Raw genomic sequence first — 16575 nt, forward strand, 5'->3', positions numbered from 1 at the left:
CTGATACGCAAGGTTTTGTTGTTTTGAAATTAATAGATGTATCGGAATGGATTTTTTGCCCAGATTCCAAAAATGACCTTCAAAATTCCGTATCACGTCAGGTTTTTTCACAAATGATGGAAATGTGAAAATTAAAAAAAACCATAATTTTTAATCACATTGATATATGACAACGTTTGTATCTTGTGAAAACCTTATCTGGAGGGACAGAATGATTGTGTAAGGGAAAGATAAATATAAATACATACTCAAACAAGATATTAAGCACTATATACCAAAAAATAATTTTTGGTATATAATGTATATAAAACTTAATGAAAGACAATTACATGTCATCTGACAGACTTTATTCAGAATATTGTAAATAAATTTTTTTATGTAAAAAAAAAAAAAAAAAAAAAAGTAAAATATTCTGAATAAGGTCTGTCAGAAGACGCTTTTTGTGTGAATGGGACTCTAGAGCAACGACGGAACATTGGGTTCGGAAGCAGTGGCCTGTCAGATGCACATTCACACCTGGCGAAAAAAACATTGTTTCACTTCCACTGGTTGATTCCTCAAAAATACTGTTGCCACCTTTGCACATCAAACTTGGCTTAATGAAGCAATTTGTGACAGCTTTAACCCCTTAACGCTCTGGTCAGTAATAGTACGTCCTGGCAAGTAGCACGTTCGCGCTAAGGTCAGTACTATTACTGACCAGTAATGGCGCCAGCACAGAAGCTGCCATTACACCCGGCTCTCGGCTGCATTACACAGCCGATGGCCAGGACGAGCTGCCCATGTGCGGTATTAACCCTTCCGATGCCGCGGACACGTCCGCAACATCGAGAGCGTTTTCTGTGACATCACCCCCCCCCCCCCCGGGCACCCCCCGCGGCGAGATTGGGGGGTGCCCTGATGAATATTATGTAGCCCGGGGTCTGGTTAGTGACCCCGGGCTGCTAGCACCCTCACTTGCCTGGTGATCCTGCCTTGATGCCCGGAAGTGTGTCTCTGCGTCTGCAGAGACACACTTCCTATATAGCCTGCAATACATGTGTATTGCAGGCTATAGTACTGGACCAGCAATCAGAGTATTGCTGGTTCAAGTACACTAATAGGACACATAAAAAATGTGAAAAAAGTGTGAAAAATAAATAAAGTGTGTGAAATAAATAAATTAATTAATAAAGCCCCAAAATTCCCTTTTTCTATAGCAAATGAGTTATTAAAAAAAAAAAAAAACACCTAAAAAATAAAAAAAAAATGCATATTTGGTATCGCCACGTCCGTAACAACCTGTGCCATAAAACTAAAACATTATTTCACCTATATGGTAATGATTTTTTGCCATCTCACCTTAAAAAATATGCTATAAAAAGTGATCAAAAAGTCGTATGTACACCAAAATAGTACAATAAAATAAGCCCTCAACCAACTCTGTCAATCGAAAAATAAAAATGTTAGGTATCTCAGAAGATGGCGATGCAAAAAACATTGATTTATGTCCTCAAATGAGTTTTTGTTCGGCAAAATTACTAACGCATAAAAAAAAACTATAAATGAGGTATCGCCGTAACCGTACCGACCCGCAGAATATAGTTCACGTGATACTTATGCTGTACGCCATGTGGAAAAACATTTAAAAAGTAAAATGCAATGCCAGAATTGATTGATTTTTTTTATCCAACAAAAAAAGAGTTAACAAAAAATAGCCAATAAGCTATAGGACCCAAAAATATTGTCATTACAAAATGCATCATATCCCGGGAAAATACAAGCACTCATATGGCCACATCAACACAAAAATAAAAAAAATATAGCTTGAATAATGTGAAGACAAAAAAAAAAAAAAAATCGCCAAAAATGCATCAGAGGGGGAATATATAAGCGGTGCGAATGTATGTCAGGGTACAGATTAGTTTTGCAGCTTACAAGAAAAAAAAACAATAGAAGAGACCCCCAAAGCGACCCCCCCAATCATAGGAGCTATTTTGACATAGTAGGGAATTTGGTGCTCCCAATGACCTCCGCACCGCTTACATATTACCTCTTCACTAGAGATGAGCGAACAGTGTTCTATCGAACACATGTTCGATCGGATATCAGGGTGTTCGCCATGTTCGAATCGAATCGAACACCACGTGGTAAAGTGCGCCAAAATTCGATTCCCCTCCCACCTTCCCTGGCGCCTTTTTTGCACCAATAACAGCGCAGGGGAGGTGGGACAGGAACTACGACACCGGGGGCATTGAAAAAAATTGGAAAAAGTCATTGGCTGCCGAAATCAGGTGGCTCTCCTACATCAGAGCCGAGGGTGCGCTTGAACCCTTGTGCACACTCTGCTTCATCAAGCTAATAGAATGCATTGGCCAGCGCTGATTGGCCAGAGTACGGAACTCGACCAATCAGCGCTGGCTCTGCTGGAGGAGGCGGAGTCTAAGATCGCTCCACACCAGTCTCCATTCAGGTCCGACCTTAGACTCCGCCTCCTCCAGCAGAGCCAGCGCTGATTGGCCGAATTCCGTACTCTGGCCAATCAGCACTGGCTAATGCATTGTATTGGCGTGATGAAGCAGTGCTGAATGTGTGTGCTTAGCACACACATTCAGCTCTACTTCATCGGGCTAATAGAATGCATTGGCCAATCAGCGCTGGCCAATGCATTCTATTAGCGTGAACTGAGTTTGCACAGGGGTTCTAGTGCACCCTCGGCTCTGCTACATCAGATTGCTACATCTGATGTAGCAGTGCCGAGTGTGCATCAGATGTGTAGTTGAGCAAAACTGACTCAGCACTGCTAAGTCTGCATTCGCATAGGAATGCATTGGCCAGCCTTCGGCCAATCAGCGCTGGCTCTGCCGGAGGAGGTGGAGTCTAAGGTCGGACCTGAATGGAGACTGGTGTGGAGCGATCTTAGACTCCGCCTCCTCCAGCAGAGCCAGCGCTGATTGGTCGAGTTCCGTACTCTGGCCAATCAGCACTGGCCAATGCATTTCTATGGGGAAAAGTTAGCTTGCGAAAATCGCAAACTGACAGGGATTTCCATGAAATAAAGTGACTTTTATGCCCCCAGACATGCTTCCCCTGCTGTCCCAGTGTCATTCCAGGGTGTTGGTATCATTTCCTGGGGTGTCATAGTGGACTTGGTGACCCTCCAGACACGAATTTGGGTTTCCCCCTTAACGAGTTTATGTTCCCCATAGACTATAATGGGGTTTGAAACCCATTCGAACACTCGAACAGTGAGCGGCTGTTCGAATCGAATTTCGAACCTCGAACATTTTAGTGTTCGCTCATCTCTACTCTTCACCATCTGCTGTGCATTCACGTCTGGGATACTAATACTCACTACACCCCCTGATAAATTCTTTGAGGGGTGCAGTTTCCAAAATGGGGTCACTTTTGGAGGTTTCCCACTGTTGTGGTACCTCTAGGGCTCTGTAAATGCAACATGGTATCTAAAAACCATCCTAATGAAATTGCTGCCCGAAATCCCTAAAGGTGCTCTTTGATTTCTGAGGACACGTATTGAGTCATGTTGCATAGTAGAGCCACATATGGGATATTTCTACAAACTGCAGAATCACAGAAATAAATATTATGGTATGTTTTGCTGTTAACCCCTTCTTTGTTACGGAAAAATGTGGTTTGAAATGGAAAATGTGCATAAAAAAGTGACTTTTGGAAATTTCACCTTCATTTTGCATTAATTCCTGTGGAACACCTAAAGGGTTAATAAAGTTCCTATATACAATTCTGAATAGTTTGAAGACTGCCGTTTCAAAAATGGGGTCATTTATGGGTCTTTTCTATTATATAGGCCTCTCAAAGTCACTTCACAACTAAATAGGTCCCTAGAATACAAAATCTTTAAATTTTCTTGAAAATCTGACAATTTGCTACTAAAGTTATAAGCCTTCTAACTTCCTAGAAAAGTAAAAAGACATTGAAGAAACAATGCCAATATAAAGTAGTCATATGGAAAATGTTAATTAGGAAGAATTTTGTGTGATAGGACTGTCTGTGTTTTCACGAGAATAACAGAAACTTTCAAAATTGATAATTTTATGTAATTTTCAGTATATTGTGCTTTTTTTTAACAAACAAACGCAAAGTATAATGACCAAAATTTACCACCAACATAATGTACAATGTGTCACGAAAAAACAATCTTGGAATCACCTGGATAGGTAAATGCATTATGAAGCTATCCTCACATAAAGTAGAAGACGTCATATTTGAAAAACAGGGTCTGAGCCTTAAGGCCAAAAGTACCCCGCGTCCTTAAGGGGTTAAACAGGGACAGTAAATGCTTTCAATATCTTGTTGGTAAGTTTCCATCAATCACGTCCGAAAAAATTAAAGCTGGCATTTTTATAGGCCCACAAATACGAAAATTAATGGCAGACAACATCTTCGAGAAAACCATGAGTAAGTGCGAATTGCGAGCATGGACTGCATTCAAAAATGTGGTAAAAAACTTTTTGGGGAATATGAAAGCTGCAAATTACACCATTTTAGTCGAGGACATGTGGGAATCCTATAAACTGCTTGGGTGCAACATGAGCGTCAAAGTTCACTTTCTTCATGCTCATCTAAATTACTTTCCTGACAATCTTGGTGATTTTACGGAAGAACATGGCGAGCGCTTCCATCAGGATATTAAAGTGATGGAAAAGAGATACCAAGGAAAGTGGACTGTACATATGATATATCCGACTAAGAGACTGTATGGACAAACACCGAAGACAATCCAAAAAGAGGCAGGTGGTAAATGTTAGGTAGGTTTGCTTTACATATGTATTTCTGTTTATCTATTCCTTACACAATCCTTCCGTCCCTCCGGAGAACATTGTCACACTTTACAAACGTTGTCATATAGCAATGCCATTAAAAAATTACGTTGTTTTCAATTTTCACATTTCCATCATTTTTTAGAACACCTAACTAGAGATGAGCGAACACTAAAATGTTCGAGGTTCGAAATTCGATTCGAACAGCCGCTCAATGTTCGTGTGTTCGAACGGGTTTCGAACCCCATTATAGTCTATGGGGAACAGATACTCGTTAAGGGGGAAACCCAAATCCGTGTCTGGAGGGTCACCAAGTCCACTATGACACCCCAGGAAATGATACCAACACCCTGGAATGACACTGGGACAGCAGGGGAAGCATGTCTGGGGGCATCTAACACACCAAAGACCCTCTATTACCCCAACATCACAGCCTAACAACTACACACTTTACACACTCAATACCACATCTCTGACAGTAGGAAAACACCTTGAAACATGTGTATTTGGCACTTGCAGTGAGGAGAGCTTGTCACCAGCAGTGAATTTGGCCCTTGTAGTAAGTTGAGGTTGGCACCAACATTTGTTTTGAAAATCAGGGTGGATTGAGCCTCTAACCAGCAGAGTTTGGCCAAATTCATGGTGGAGGGAGCCTCTAAAAACCCCAGTTTGGACCAATTCATGGTGGAGGGAGCCTCTAAAAAACCCAGTTTGGACCAATTCATGGTGGAGGGAGCCTCTAAACAGCCCAGTTTGGACCAATTCATGGTGGAGGGAGCCTCTAACCAGCCCAGTTTGGGCAAATTCATGGTGGAGGGAGCCTCTAAAAACCCCCGTTTGGACCAATTCATGGTGGAGGGAGCCTCTAAACAGCCCAGTTTGGGCAAATTCATGGTGGAGGGAGCCTCTAACCAGCCCAGTTTGGACCAATTCATGGTGGAGGGAGCCTCTAAAAACCCCAGTTTGGACCAATTCATGGTGGAGGGAGCCTCTAAACAGCCCAGTTTGGGCAAATTCATGGTGGAGGGAGCCTCTAAAAACCCCCAGTTTGGACCAATTCATGGTGGAGGGAGCCTCTAAAAACCCCGGTTTGGACCAATTCATGGTGGAGGGAGCCTCTAAAAACCCCAGATTGGACCAATTCATGGTGGAGGGAGCCTCTAAACAGCCCAGTTTGGGCAAATTCATGGTGGAGGGAGCCTCTAAAAACCCCCAGTTTGGACCAATTCATGGTGGAGGGAGCCTCTAAAAACCCCAGTTTGGACCAATTCATGGTGGAGGGAGCCTCTAAACAGCCCAGTTTGGGCAAATTCATGGTGGAGGGAGCCTCTAAACAGCCCAGTTTGGGCAAATTCATGGTGGAGGGAGCCTCTAAAAACCCCAGTTTGGACCAATTCATGGTGGAGGGAGCCTCTAAAAACCCCAGTTTGGACCAATTCATGGTGGAGGGAGCCTCTAAAAACCCCAGTTTGGACCAATTCATGATGGAGGGAGCCTCTAAACAGCCCAGTTTGGGCAAATTCATGGTGGAGGGAGCCTCTAAACAGCCCAGTTTGGACCAATTCATGGTGGAGGGAGCCTCTAAAAACCCCAGTTTGGACCAATTCATGGTGGAGGGAGCCTCTAAACAGCCCAGTTTGGACCAATTCATGGTGGAGGGAGCCTCTAAAAACCCCAGTTTGGACCAATTCATGGTGGAGGGAGCCTCTAAACAGCCCAGTTTGGACCAATTCATGGTGGAGGGAGCTTCTAAAAACCCCAGTTTGGACCAATTCATGATGGAGGGAGCCTCTAAACAGCCCAGTTTGGACCAATTCATGGTGGAGAGAGCCTCTAAAAACCCCAGTTTGGACCAATTCATGGTGGAGGGAGCCTCTAAACAGCCCAGTTTGGGCAAATTCATGGTGGAGGGAGCCTCTAACCAGCCCAGTTTGGGCAAATTCATGGTGGAGGGAGCCTCTAAAAACCCCAGTTTGGACCAATTCATGGTGGAGGGAGCCTCTAAACAGCCCAGTTTGGACCAATTCATGGTGGAGGGAGCCTCTAAAAACCCCAGTTTGGACCAATTCATGGTGGAGGGAGCCTCTAAAAACCCCAGTTTGGACCAATTCATGATGGAGGGAGCCTCTAAACAGCCCAGTTTGTACCAATTCATGGTGAAGAGAGCCTCTAAAAACCCCAGTTTGGACCAATTCATGGTGGAGGGAGCCTCTAAACAGCCCAGTTTGGACCAATTCATGGTGGAGGGAGCCTCTAAAAACCCCAGTTTGGACCAATTCATGGTGGAGGGAGCCGCTAAACAGCCCAGTTTGGACCAATTCATGGTGGAGGGAGCCTCTAACCAGCAGAGTTGGTGGAAATCAGGGTGGAGGGAGCCTCTAACCAGCAGAGTTGTGGGAAAGCAGGGTGGAGGGAGCCTCTAACCAGCAGAGTTGGGGGAAATCAGGGTGGAGGGAGCCTAGTATTAGCAGAATTGTGCAACGCTTATGGTGGATGAGTATGAGGATGCGGAGGAATTGGAGAGGTTGAGTACAGACATGGAGTTTCATGTTGGGGTGCTTTACACAGGTGGGCCCAAAAATGAAGGCTCTATCCAGTGGTGGTTCATTTTTATCAAAGTGAGCCGGTCGGCACTCTCAGCTGACAGACGGGTGCGCTTGTCAGTGATGATGCCACCGGCTGCACTGAACACCCTCTCAGATAGGACGCTGGCGGCAGGACAGGACAGCACCTCCAAGGCATATAGGGCAAGTTCAAGCCACAGGTCCAACTTCGACACCCAATACGTGTAGGGCGCAGAGGGGTCGGAGAGGACAGGGCTGTGGTCGGAAAGGTATTCCCGCAACATGCGCCTATACTTCTCACGCCTGGTGACACTAGGACCCTCCGTGGCGGCACTTTGGCGAGGGGGTGCCATCAAGGTGTCCCAGACCTTAGACAGTGTGCCCCTCGTTTGTGTGGACCGGTGAGAACTTGGTTGCCTACTGGAGGAACTGCCCTCCCTGCCGCCAACGTCACATGCTGGAAACATCTCCATCATATTCTGCACCAATTGCCTGTGGCAAGCATTGATGCGATTGGCCCTCCCCTCTACCGGAATAAAAGACGAGATGTTGTTTTTATACCGGGGGTCAAGGATAGCAAAGATCCAGTACTGGTTGTCCTCCATGATTTTGACAATACGCTTGTCGGTTGTAAAGCACCCCAACATGAACTCAGCCATGTCTGCCACAGTGTTAGTTGGCATGACTCCTCTGGCCCCACCAGAAAGTTCAATCTCCATTTCCTCCTCATCCTCCATGTCTACCCATCCGCGCTGCAACAATGGGACGATTCGAAGTTGCCCGGAAGCCTCCTGTATCACCATCACATCATCAGACAACTCTTCTTCCTCCTCCTCCTCCATTAAACGCAGTGAAGCGGACAGATGTGTGGACCTACTCTCCAGCTGTGACGGATCGGATGCTATCCCTAACTCCTCTGTGTGATCTGAGTTATCCCTGATGTCAATCAGGGATTCTCTCAGAACACACAAGAGCGGGATTGTAAGGCTCACCATCGCATCCTCAGAGCTCACGCTCCTTGTGGACTCCTCAAAGACCCGTAGGATGTCACAAAGGTCTCTCATCCATGGCCACTCATGGATGTGAAACTGAGGCAGCTGACTTAGTGGCACCCTAGGGATTTGTAGCTGGTATTCCATCAAAGGTCTCTGCTGCTCAACCACTCTATTCAACATCTGAAACGTTGAGTTCCAGCGTGTGGGGACGTCGCACAAAAGCCGGTGTTGTGGCACATGCAGGCGTTGCTGGAGAGATTTTAAGCTAGCAGCGGCTACTGTCGACTTGCGAAAGTGGGCGCACATGCGCCGCACTTTCACCAGTAGCTCTGGAACATTGGGGTAGCTCTTTAGGAAACGTTGCACCACTAGGTTGAAGACGTGGGCCAGGCATGGAACATGTTGGAGTCCGGCAAGCTCCAGAGCTGCTACCAGGTTCCGGCCGTTATCACAAACGACCATGCCTGGGCCCAGGTGCAGCGGCTCAAACCATATTGCCGTCTCATCGAGGAGGGCATCCCTCACCTCGGAGGCAGTGTGCTGTCTGTCCCCCAAGCTGATCAGCTTCAGCACAGCCTGCTGACGTCTACCAACGCCAGTGCTGCAACGTTTCCAACTCGTAGCTAGGGTCAATCTAACAGCGGAGGAGGAGGCGGTGGCGGAGGAGGAGGCGGTGGCGGAGGAGGAGGAGGAGGAGGGGGGTGTTCTTCTCGTGTCCCTGCCAGGAATGTTAGGCGGGGAGACGAGGTACACCGGGCCAGTTTGGGAAGCAGTCCCAGCCTCAACTACATTCACCCAGTGTGCCGTCAGTGAAATGTAGCGTCCCTGTCCGCATGCACTTGTCCACGCGTCGGTGGTCAAGTGGACCTTTGTGCAAAGCGCGGAACTAAGGGCCCGCCTGATGTTGAGTGACACGTGCTGGTGCAAGGCGGGGACGGCACACCGGGAGAAGTAGTGACGGCTAGGGACGGCATAGCGAGGTGCCGCAGTTGCCATCAGGTCCAGGAAGGCGGGAGTTTCAACAAGCCGGAACGCCAACATCTCCTGGGCCAGCAGTTTAGCGATGTTGGCGTTCAAGGCTTGCGCGTGTGGGTGGTTAGCAGTGTATTTCTGCCGCCGCTCCAATGTCTGAGAGATGGTGGGTTGTTGTAAAGAAGCGCCTGATGGTGCCTTTGATGGTGCAGGAGAAGGAGATAAGACAGGAACAGGGGAGGATGAGGGAGAAGTCAACAAAGTGGCGGAGGCAGATGAAGTGGTGTCCTGGCTCGTCCTCTGGAGTGCATCGCCAGCACAGTCAGCAGTGGCAGTGGCAGAGGCAGTGGCAGTGGCGTGAACGGCAGGCGGCCTTTGTCCTGCCGTTGCTGCCTGCCACTGATTCCAGTGCTTGGATTCCAAATGACGGCGCATTGAAGTGGTGGACAGGTTGCTCTTCTCAGAGCCCCTAATCAATTTCGAGAGGCAAATTGTGCAGACAACACTATATCTGTCCTCGGCGCATTCCTTGAAAAAACTCCACACCTTCGAGAAACGTGCCCTCGAGGTGGGAGTTTTTCGGGGCTGGGTACGAACTGGAACATCTTGGGAGATTCCGGGTGTGGCCTGGCTTCGCCTAAGCTGCTGACCTCTGCCTCTGCCTCTAGCTACCCTTTTTGGTGCTGCACTTGCCTCAACATGGGAGGAAGGAGGACAAGACTGTTGGGTAATAGGAGAAGAGGAGGCAGAGTCTGACTGGCTGCTGGACAATGTGCTGTAAGCGTTCTCTGACAGCCATTGCAAGACCTGTTCCTGGTTCTCGGGCCTACTAAGGTTTGTACCCTGCAGTTTAGTTAATGTGGCAAGCAACCCTGGCACTGTGGAGTGGCGCAATGCTTGCTGCCCCACAGGAGTAGGCACGGGACGCCCTGTGGCTTCACTGCTACCTTGCTCCCCAGAACCATTCCCCCGACCTCGCCCACGGCCTCGTCCACGTCCCTTTCCGGGAGCCTTGCGCATTTTGAATTCCCAGTTAGAAATTGGCACTATATACCAGTAGCAAAAATTGTGGGTGCACGTAACCCCAATATATTCTTTGAATTCCCAGTCAGACAATGGCACTGTATACCAGTAGTAAAAATTGTGGGTGCACGTAACCCCAATATATTCTTTGAATTCCCAGTCAGACAATGGCACTATATACCAGTAGCAAAAATTGTGGGTGTATATAGCCCCAATTCTATTGCTAGGGGACTTGCAGGGTATTTCTGAGGTGAAGGTGGGGGGGCACACCGTTGGAACGGTGATTTGGGGTGTATATATGGGGTATACGGGAATACACTGTCAGTGTGTTCCATTCAGGATCCTGGGAAAGCTGGGTTGCGGCGATTGAGCCCTTCAGTGCCACGTTACACTGACAAGCTTCTCCCTGGAATTGAAGTTATATGTAAGCCCAATATATTCTTTGAATTCCCAGTCAGACAATGGCACTATATGGCAGTAGCAAAAATTGTGGGTGTATATAGCCCCAATTCTATTGCTAGGGGACTTGCAGGGTATTTCTGGGGTGAAGGTGGGGGGGCACACCGTTGGAACGGGTATCGGGGGTATATATGGGGTATACGGGAATACACTGACAGTGTATTCCATTCAGGATCCTGGGAAAGCTGGGTTGCGGCGATTGAGCCCGTCAGTGCCACGTTACACTGACAAGCTTCTCCCTGGAATTTAGCTCTTATAAGAGCTGTTGGTTGTCTTCTCCTTCCTATCCTAGCCTGTCCCTGCCTACCCAGAATCTAAGCCCTAGCTAACTGGACGGAAACCTCCGTCCCCGGTGAATTGCAAGCTCAGAATGACGCGAACCTGGGCGGCGCTGTTCTTTTAAATTAGAGGTCACATGTTTTCGGCAGCCAATGGGTTTTGCCTACTTTTTTCAACGTCACCGGTGTCGTAGTTCCTGTCCCACCTCCCCTGCGCTGTTATTGGAGCAAAAAAGGCGCCAGGGAAGGTGGGAGGGGAATCGAGTAATGGCGCACTTTACCACGCGGTGTTCGATTCGATTCAAACATGCCGAACAGCCTAATATCCGATCGAACATGAGTTCGATAGAACACTGTTCGCTCATCTCTACACCTAACGTGATACGGAAATTTGAAGATCATTTTTAGAATCTGCGGAAAAAATCCATTCAGATACACCTATTCATATGAAAACAACAGAAAAAAGTTGAAAAATTGCGTATCAGTGTAATTGTAGAATTTATTTTCTGTATAATTTGCACATTGTCCCCAAGACCTCGGCCTGCTGTCAGTGAATGGGGACATGTATTCCTTAGCACTGGGTGACCTGTAACCCGACCATGTCCATCTGACACAGGTACATGACTTGTCCGGTGTATCAGAGGGTGTAATGGCCGCACCCCTGTGACCTGGAGAAGATCAGGACGGGTGTTCAGTCTATACTGATGGAAGATACTGCCCAATATACTGCCATGTAATAGTGACCAAATCTATTCTATTACTACAAGTATCAGCAACGTGTAGCCATAATAATCCTAATAATCTCCTCAATCTCTTCTCGTCACAGCATCTAAGATCAGATATTCCAGCACAATAATAGTGACTAGTCCATAGTAATGGCGGTATATGAGGAGTAGTCACAGCTGACATTAGACCTCTGCACAGCCGTATAGAGGACATAGGAGGGGAGACTTGGGGTGTAGCCCGGTAACTTGTAGTAATGTCCGGGATTATAGGAGATTATTAACCCCTTCTTATAATTCCCCATCACAGACTGAAAGACATGAAGATCATTGTACTTACAGAGTAATAAGACGGACATCTCTGCGGACATGATGGATGGAGACAATGCTGCCCAGACTAAAAGGAGAAGTTGGGTTCTGTACAGAAATGTTCTGCAAGTTTCAAGACGGTAGGAAGGAAGTAAGATAGAAATATGGGGACTATAATTTTATACGTTTTTGCTTAACCACTAGAGATGAGCGAACAGTGTTCTATCGAACACATGTTCGATCGGATATCAGGGTGTTTGCCATGTTCGAATCGAATCGAACACCACGTGGTAAAGTGCGCCAAAATTCGATTCCCCTCCCACCTTCCCTGGCGCCTTTTTTGCACCAATAACAGCGCAGGGAAGGTGGGACAGGAACTACGACACTGGGGGCATTGAAAAAAATTGGAAAAAGTCATTGGCTGCCGAAATCAGGTGACCTCCATTTTAGACGAATAGTGGATTTCAAATCCGGGTCATATGAGAATGTGAACTTTGTGACTATGAGACAGGGATAGCTGTACAGGCAGGGATAGCTAGGGATAACCTTTATTTAGGGGGGAATGTTATTAAAAATAACTTTTTGGGGCTCTATCGGGTGTGTAATTGTGATTTTTGTGAGATAAACTTTTTCCCATAGGGATGCATTGGCCAGCGCTGATTGGCCAGAGTACGGAACTCGACCAATCAGCGCTGGCTCTGCTGGAGGAGGCGGAGTCTAAGATCGCTCCACACCAGTCTCCATTCAGGTCCGACCTTAGACTCCGCCTCCTCCAGCAGAGCCAGCGCTGATTGGCCGAATTCCGTACTCTGGCCAATCAGCACTGGCTAATGCATTGTATTGGCGTGATGAAGCAGTGCTGAATGAGTGTGCTTAGCACACACATTCAGCTCTACTTCATCGGGCTAATAGAATGCATTGGCCAATCAGCGCTGGCCAATGCATTCTATTAGCGTGAACTGAGTTTGCACAGGGGTTCTAGTGCACCCTCGGCTCTGCTACATCAGATTGCTACATCTGATGTAGCAGTGCCGAGTGTGCATCAGATGTGTAGTTGAGCAAAACTGACTCAGCACTGCTAAGTCTGCATTCGCATAGGAATGCATTGGCCAGCCTTCGGCCAATCAGCGCTGGCTCTGCCGGAGGAGGCGGAGTCTAAGGTCGGACCTGAATGGAGACTGGTGTGGAGCGATCTTAGACTCCGCCTCCTCCAGCAGAGCCAGCGCTGATTGGTCGAGTTCCGTACTCTGGCCAATCAGCACTGGCCAATGCATTTCTATGGGGAAAAGTTAGCTTGCGAAAATCGCAAACTGACAGGGATTTCCATGAAATAAAGTGACTTTTATGCCCCCAGACATGCTTCCCCTGCTGTCCCAGTGTCATTCCAGGGTGTTGGTATCATTTCCTGGGGTGTCATAGTGGACTTGGTGACCCTCCAGACACAAATTTGGGTTTCCCCCTTAACGAGTATATGTTCCCCATAGACTATAATGGGGTTCGAAACCCATTCGAACACTCGAACAGTGAGCGGCTGTTCGAATCGAATTTCGAACCTCGAACATTTTAGTGTTCGCTCATCTCTATTAACCACAAGATGAATCATGTACGATGTGACACTGTCTCATTTCTCCGTGTACATTTATGGTCATATAGTAACTCTTTTTACCCACTGTATATTATGCTGTACAATAATAATAATAATAATAATAATAATAATAATAATAATAATAATAATAATAATAATAATAATAACTTTATTTATATAGCACCAACATATTCCACAGCACTTTACAAATCAGGGGACACATGTACAGACAATATGAGACATTACAGTCATGGCCAAAAGTATTGAGAATGACACAAATCTTCTATTGTCACATGATCTGCTGCCCTCTGGTTTTTCTGTGTGTTTGTCAGATGTTTTTATCACATACAGAAATAGAATTGCAATCATATTATGAGTAATAAAAGCTTATATTGGCAGTTAGAATGAGTTAATGCAGCGTTGCAATATTTGCAGTGTTGCCCCTTCTTCTTCAGGACCTCTGCAATTCTCCCTGGCATGCTCTCAATCAACTTCTGGACCAAATCCTGACTGATAGCAGTCCATTCTTGCACAATCAATGCTTGCATTTTCAGAATTTGTAGGTTTTTGTTTGTCCACCCGTCTCTTGATGATTGACCACAAGTTCTTAACGGGATTAAGATGTCGGAAGCTTTGATGACTCAGTGTGAAAAAGAAGGGGGGGGGGGGGAACTGGCTCAGCACTGCTAAGTCTCTGCATTCGCATAGGAATGCATTGGCCAGCCTTCGGCCAATCAGCGCTGGCTCTGCCAGAGGAGGCGGAGTCTAAGGTCAGACCTGAATGGAGACTGGTGTGGAGCGATCTTAGACTCCACCTCCTCCAGCAGAGCCAGCGCTGATTGGTCGAGTTCCGTACTCTGGCCAATCAGCGCTGTCCAATGCATTCCTATTGGAAAAAGTTTATGTCACAAAAATCACAATTACACACTAGATAGAGCCCCAAAAAGTTATTTTTAATAACATTCCCCCCTAAATAAAGGTTATCCCTAGCTATCCCTGCCTGTACAGCTATCCCTGTCTCTTAGTCACAAAGTTCACATTCTCATATGACCCGGATTTGAAATCCACTATTCGTCTAAAATGGAGGTCACCTGATTTCGGCAGCCAATGACTTTTTCCGATTTTTTTCGATGCCTCCGGTGTCGTAGTTCCTGTCCCACCTCCCCTGCGCTGTTATTGGTGCAAAAAAGGCGCCAGGGAAGGTGGGAGGGGAATCAAATTTTTTTGGAGTTTGCCACGTGATGTTCGATTCGAATCGAACACATCGAACAGCCTGATATCCGATCGAACGTGTTCGATAGAACACTGTTCGCTCATCTCTAGAATTTACCATTCAAAGCTACAAGATGAGGTGAAACAGATGCACAGCAAGCAGAGTTGGATGGAATAGGAGAATATCAAAGAGGTAACAAGTTACAGACACAATGGAGGTCAATGAAGCATTTATTTCACATAACCATTACAAACTAAAAAAGTTGCCTAACTAAGAAACCAAACACTGCCTTTAACCAGCCTAAGTTTCTAAGTGATTTTTTTTTTGTTTTGTTTTTTGTGTGTCTTTCTTGAATTTTTGAACTTGAAGAAAATCATATAGAAAAGGTAGAACATGTATAATATTATAATATATACATTTATAACATTAGTTACTATATTATAGTAAAATAACAACAAAGAGCCAAGATAAAGTCTAGCATACAAACACAAAACTTTTAGACGGAGGCCCCACGTTGCGGACACACAGCTTTTTTTGCTGCAGATTTTGCTGTGGTTTTATGAGCCAAAGCCAAGAGTGGCTAGAAAAGGAATGGGAAACATATAGGAAGGTCTTATACTTCTCCCTTCTGCTCAATCCACTCCTGGTTTGGGCTAAAAAAAAACCAAAAATGCAGCTGCAACAACAAAAGCTATCTCTCTGCAGCGCTTTATTGCAGCGAGACGTCCCGTGGGGCCTCAGCCTTAGAGCTCGTGCACACGATGTAATGCAACATTGATTCTACACGTAAACTCGTGTCAGAGTTTCAAAACAGAATCCCATTGACTTCAATGGGTTGCGCCTTACGCTCTACACTTTGAAATCAATGGGAGGCTTTTTAACCCATTGATTTCAAAGTGTTACATGCGTTAAACGGAACCCATTGAAGTCAATGGGATTCTGTTTTGAAGCGCTCACTCTGACACGAGTTTACGTGTCGGAATCAACACCACGTTATATCGTGTGCATGGGCCCTTAAAGTTTCGTTGTGCAGCAATTTTCTGGGTAAGACTGAACTATCTTTGAGCAAAGAGGTTCCTGCTACACAGCACCAAATACTCAGCTGTGAGGGCCGTCTACTACCAAAGACTCTCTGCCCACATCCCAGACTTCATATCTGCAGACGAGAAGAGGAAACTCTACATCCTACTGGGAGAAGAAGAGGCCACTGTGGAGATCATTGCCCAATATGTGTCCAGCTGTCACCAAACAAGAGGAAGATGAGACTCCATGGACTGTTATATTTATCCCAATACACCCGCCCCCCTCCACCTCCCCATATAGCGGTCACCAACTAAGAGGAAGATGAGACTCCAAGGACTGTTATACCCCAAAACCACCCACCCCACCCCACCTCCCCATATAGCGGTCACCAACTAAGAGGAAGATGAGACTCCACAGACTGTTATACCCCAAACCACCCACCCCACCCCCCATACCCACCACTCACCCCCTGACTCCACCTCCCCCACACACACCCACTTTACTAGCTTTGGCAAAGCCAAATATCGATTTGGACGTGCCAATAAAGCTTGTTTGATTTGATTTGGTAAACTCCTTTGGCCAAGCATGTCTTATAAACATAGTTTATGTCGATGACAACAAAATTTTCCAGCCACATGGACCACAACTTTGGCA

At 46.3% G+C, this 16575-nt stretch overlaps 1 protein-coding gene across 1 annotated transcript in view; it reads right to left on the reverse strand.

The window, feature by feature from the left end:
- LOC142214623 (Fc receptor-like protein 5) overlaps positions 1–16575 on the reverse strand; it is a 384847-nt gene that overhangs the window by 59008 nt on the left and 309264 nt on the right. The gene's annotated exons all lie outside the window — the stretch shown is intronic.

The sequence above is a fragment of the Leptodactylus fuscus genome, chromosome 7, assembly GCF_031893055.1.
Source record: "Leptodactylus fuscus isolate aLepFus1 chromosome 7, aLepFus1.hap2, whole genome shotgun sequence".
NCBI classification, from domain to species: Eukaryota; Metazoa; Chordata; class Amphibia; order Anura; family Leptodactylidae; genus Leptodactylus; species Leptodactylus fuscus.